This window comes from Protopterus annectens, chromosome 2.part1 (genome assembly GCF_019279795.1).
Source record: "Protopterus annectens isolate FY-2018-M chromosome 2.part1, PAN1.0, whole genome shotgun sequence".
NCBI classification, from domain to species: domain Eukaryota; kingdom Metazoa; phylum Chordata; order Ceratodontiformes; family Protopteridae; genus Protopterus; species Protopterus annectens.
In genome coordinates this window covers 1,868,662,815-1,868,667,648 of record NC_056729.1, presented here as the reverse complement: position 1 = coordinate 1,868,667,648, position 4,834 = coordinate 1,868,662,815, and positions in this window count along the sequence as shown.

The following is a 4,834-nucleotide window of genomic DNA, read 5'->3' as shown; positions in this document are numbered from 1 at the left end:
CAGGGCATTATAATGAATGTGTGTGCTGGCTACCCTGGAAGCTACCACGATTCCCATATCTGGCATCTGACACAGCTGTACCAGACATTTGCCAATGGGGACATCCCACATGGTCACCTAGTGGGAGATGCTGGCTATGCACTGGAGCTGTGGCTGATGACACCCATCAAAAATGCACACACACCTGAACAGGAACGCCATAATGAGGCACACACACAAACACGAAATGTAATCGAGCGTGTGTTTGGGCTGCTCAAGTCACGGTTCTGGTGCCTGGACACATCTGGTGGAGCCTTGCAGTATTGTCATGGTATGTGCTATGCTACATAATATGATCCTGCGAAAACAGCTGCAGCAGGACCAGCATAGGCCTGGCCCAAACAGCCACCCACCATTGCCAAAGTCATCACAGGCAGAGCGTGACTTGGAGGAGGAACAACCTGAGCCTGCCCCAGTAGGCAGAAGGAGGCGTGCCCAGTATGCTTTAGCCTTGGCAAAGAGGCAACACATAGCACATACACTGGCTCGGTAGGAACCCTGGAAATGATACCTCTCTCTGACCCTCACATATAGTAAAAGGGATGCCTAAGTTGACACTACCTGCTTCAAACATGTACAGGGAGTGTAGTATGTGCATCCGACATAGGCAGCCCTGCAGCACCACCTGAGGCATGATTGCCATGTGTTAAGCAATTGAAGGTACTGCTAAACAGCATTTACCACCATGTAGTATATGCAAACAGAATCGCACACACCAACTAGTACAACTGTGGTCAATGTCGAGTAATATTGGCCATTGTCCATCAAAGTTGGTGAATATACAGCAAGGTTGGACAAGCCTGGTCTAAGTAGGGCATAGCTGAACAAAAGCCAACATGCTCATATTTGCTTAACTGCCCCTTAAGCAGTCTGGTCTGCTCAGTATGTAAATATAAAGCAGTGATGGGCCTCGAACCCAGGATACTGTGCACCATAGTTAATGTACTGAACCACTAAACCATGACAGTAGTGCACTATTCAGTCAGTATGAAGGAATGTTGATAAGTCTATGCAAAGTATCACATGGGAAACCTGCAGGCACAGCATAATCCCTGTTGAGTTATGACACAAAGGTGAGTCCTGCAGTAAGAACAGAACTTTACTTCCAACACACACAGTATAAATGTTAATATTGGTCATGTTCACACACAAACACAAATGTAGTGGTCGTCAGATTGCAACATACTGAAAGGTCACACTGGGCATGCTCACACACTTGAATAAATGAGACATATGTCAGGCAACAAAACATGGAAAGCCTAAACTGGGCATGCTCACACACTTAGGCCATGTCTGAGTACAGCAGTGAGCCACACATATCTGGCAGTTGCATGTGTTAAACCAGGAACCTGTCACTTATCTAGCAATCCGCCCTGTGCACACAGTTACATGACAACAGACACTTATATAATATAGTGGAACCCTGTCATGATCAAACATGTTCTGCAGATACCTAAGTTATTTGTAGAAACTGTGAAAGCAAAGACGATAAACACCTGCAAACAGTTTCAGCAATAAGTATTGTGCATCCCGAGCAGAAGCATAGGTTCATTCAGAGGTTGATACTAGCCTATCTGCCCTAGGGTATGTACAAGCCTAGCCAGAGTGTGTTTGACATTTGCAGCCCTCTCAGATTACTACACTGTGCCAGTGAATAGTAGTTCACACAAGATAGGCCATGTATGTTTAGGCTAGTGTGCCTCTGTCTAGCAGGGACACAGAAGATAACCCATGAGTAAACATATGATTACCCATACAGCTGTCAAGATGTCGCCTGTAGGTGGTTAGTGGGTGGCTCTGCCTATGTGAAACTGTGATCCCAATCTGGAGTGAGTGGAGGCCCTGGGATAAGAATCTGTCCCTCCAGTATGTCCTATTAACATCTGTGCTGAGGTTTATGTCCCTGGAGTGTGTAGCTACAAGGGAGTTGGATATCCTGAGGTGGAGCATGTCCATTAAATCTGGGTTGGGTATTACTGCAAACAACAGGCACACATCGTATCCAAGTAGGTGGTAAGTGACTGAGTAGTGCTGGAGTTACTGCGTCTGAACTGTGCAGGTCATCCGTGTGAGTCCCTACATCTGCTTGGTGCGGAACTTATAGGTTCATAGGTAGATACCAGGGTATCTGCCCTAGGCCATGTATAAGCCTAACCAGAGTGTATTTGGTTTCCGCCTACCTATTAGATTAGCCTACTGTACCTCTGTAAAGTAGGTCACAGAAGGTACCGTTTAAGATTAGTTTGCTGTGCCTCTGTCTATCAGAGACACAGAAGAGATCCCAGGTGTGAATTAGCGATTTCCCATCCATGCGTCCAGATTTGGCTTGAAGAGGGTCAGCAAGGGGCTATGTCTAACATGAATTGGGATTCTATTCCAGAGTGAGGGGAGCCTCTGCAAAATGAATCTGTCCCTCCAGCATGTCCTTTTTATCCGTGTGCTGAGGTTCAAGTCCCTGGAGTGTGTATCTCTAAGGGACTTGGATTTCTGAGGTGGAGCATGTCCATTAATCCTGGGTTTGACATGGCTTTGTATGTCAGGCATAGATCGCCTCTGAGTAGGCGGTAAGCAACTGAGTAGAGCTGGAGTTTCTTTAGTTGAGCTGCATATGACATCTGTTAGTAGCCCATGATCCTCTTGGAGAGGTACTTTTGGGGTCTCTCCAGTTGCTGCAGGTGTCGGGTAAGGTACATCCCAAAAGGGGCATTGTATTCAAGTATGGGGCTGATGACTGATGAGTAGAGGGCCACAATGACCTCTCTTGATCGAGATGCAAACCCTTTTGTGATAAGGTGGCCTATATAGAAGGTCTTCCTAACCACTTTGCCAATGTGATTATCAAAGGAGAGATTACTATCTACATTGGTCACCAAATCTCAAATTACTACTTCTGTACGTAATGGATTACCACCTATGTGGTAATTTGTGTGCACCTTGTTTTCCCCAAAGGGGATGACTATGCACTTTGTAGCATGTAGCTTGAGGCTGTGGCTCTGTCACCAAACATCCATCTCTGTGAGACCCTTTTGGAGGATGCTTGTGTCAGCTGGAGAGTCAAGTATGGCCCCCATTTTGCAGTCATCTGCGAACGTTGTCAGCCATAATCCCCCCGAGTTAGCCTGACCCTCAGAGAAGTATATACCAAACAACAGAGGTCTCAGAACTGAGCCCTGTGGGATGCAACTTGTAACTGGTTTTGATTCGGACATGGCACCTGTGATTCTGACCATGTGGGTTCTATCCCTGAGCCAGTTTGCAACCCATCTTGTGATATACGGGTTGATATTTAAGCTGGTAAATCTATTTATGATGCCTGAGTGGGGTATTGTGTCAAAGGCTTTTGTGAGGTCCTGGTAGGCTGTGTGGACAACCTTGCCCTCATCTATAGCCTTGGTAACTGGTTCAAAGAAATCAACTAGGTTTAAGAGGCAAGATCTGCCCTTAACAAAGCTGAATTGGGTAGGGTCCAGTGTCTGGAGGCTCCCAATGTCTTTGTTTATGAGTTCCATGATAATACGCTCCATTGCTTTACAGACCAGACTAGTAAGGTATATGGGGCGATAGTTCCCAGGGTCTGTTGTGGCACCACCTTTGTGGAGTGGAACCACTGTAGCTGTACACCATTATTTGGGTACATATCCTGTAGTAAGGCTAAGTTTGAACAGTGACTTAATGTGAGTGTTCAGTTCACCTTGGAGCTTGTGTAAGACACAGCCTGGGACACTGTCCAGTCCCATAGCTGCTGTGTTTTTTGCTTTGGAGAGGGCAGCTTTCACCTGTGCATCTGTGATGTCAGGGAGGTTACCTTCAGTTGGGATAGGCATTTGTTCCTTTGGGGGTGAAGGGGGGGAGAAGTGTGTGCTGAATCTGTCTGCCAGGATGTTGGCTATGTCTGTAGGTTTGGTATAATTTGTACCATTATGCAACAAATCAGAGCATATCTGGGAGTTTCTACCCATATCCCGGACATAACTAAAGAAGGGCTAGTGTCTAGGGCAACTTCCCTTCTGAAACTGGCCTTTGATGATTTCATGAGGGATCGAAGTTTCTTGCTAATACTGATCAGAGATGCCTTCCCTTTTTGGGATTTTGCTCTGTCATGTAGTAGCTTCCTCCTTCTGTTATATAGCTTATTTATGTTTGGGGTCCACCACACAGGTCTTCTGCTTTTGGAGGAGTTAAACTTCATTTTATTTTGGATAGCACGAGCCATGTTTTCCTGCAGGTGCTCATAGAATGCATTTGTAAAGAATGCTGTGGTTTGGGCTGTATTAACCTCTGGCCTGTGGGCTTTGAAGGATTCCACCTCAGTCTTGAGAAGTGCAAAGTTGGCTTTTGAGAAATTCTTTACAGTGATTTCCTTGGCTGGGGGTGGGGATGGGATATGGATGTCCATGGAAATTTGTTTATGGTCTGATCTTACCAATGAGGGGTTTACCTCTGGTGTGGAACATAGAGTCCCCATGTTGGTGATGACCAGGTCCAATATGTTGTTCCCTCTTGTGGGAGTGGTGACCAGTTGTTCCATTGCATTACAGTTTATAACGTCAAGGAACCATTGGGCGAGTGTGTTTGGGCCTGCGTAGTTGTCCCAGTCAATGTTTGGGTAGTTGAAGTCACCCAATAACATAGTTTTTGGAGAGACCTTGATATTCTCCAGTGTTCTCAGGAATGCCAAGTGGGGTTCCTGTAATAGGGAGGGTGTTCTGTAGCAGGCTACAAACTGAAAGGCAGTGTTGCCCGCTGTTAGTTGCACATGGATGGTTTCTGATGCTTCGTGCAGTGCCACTAACCT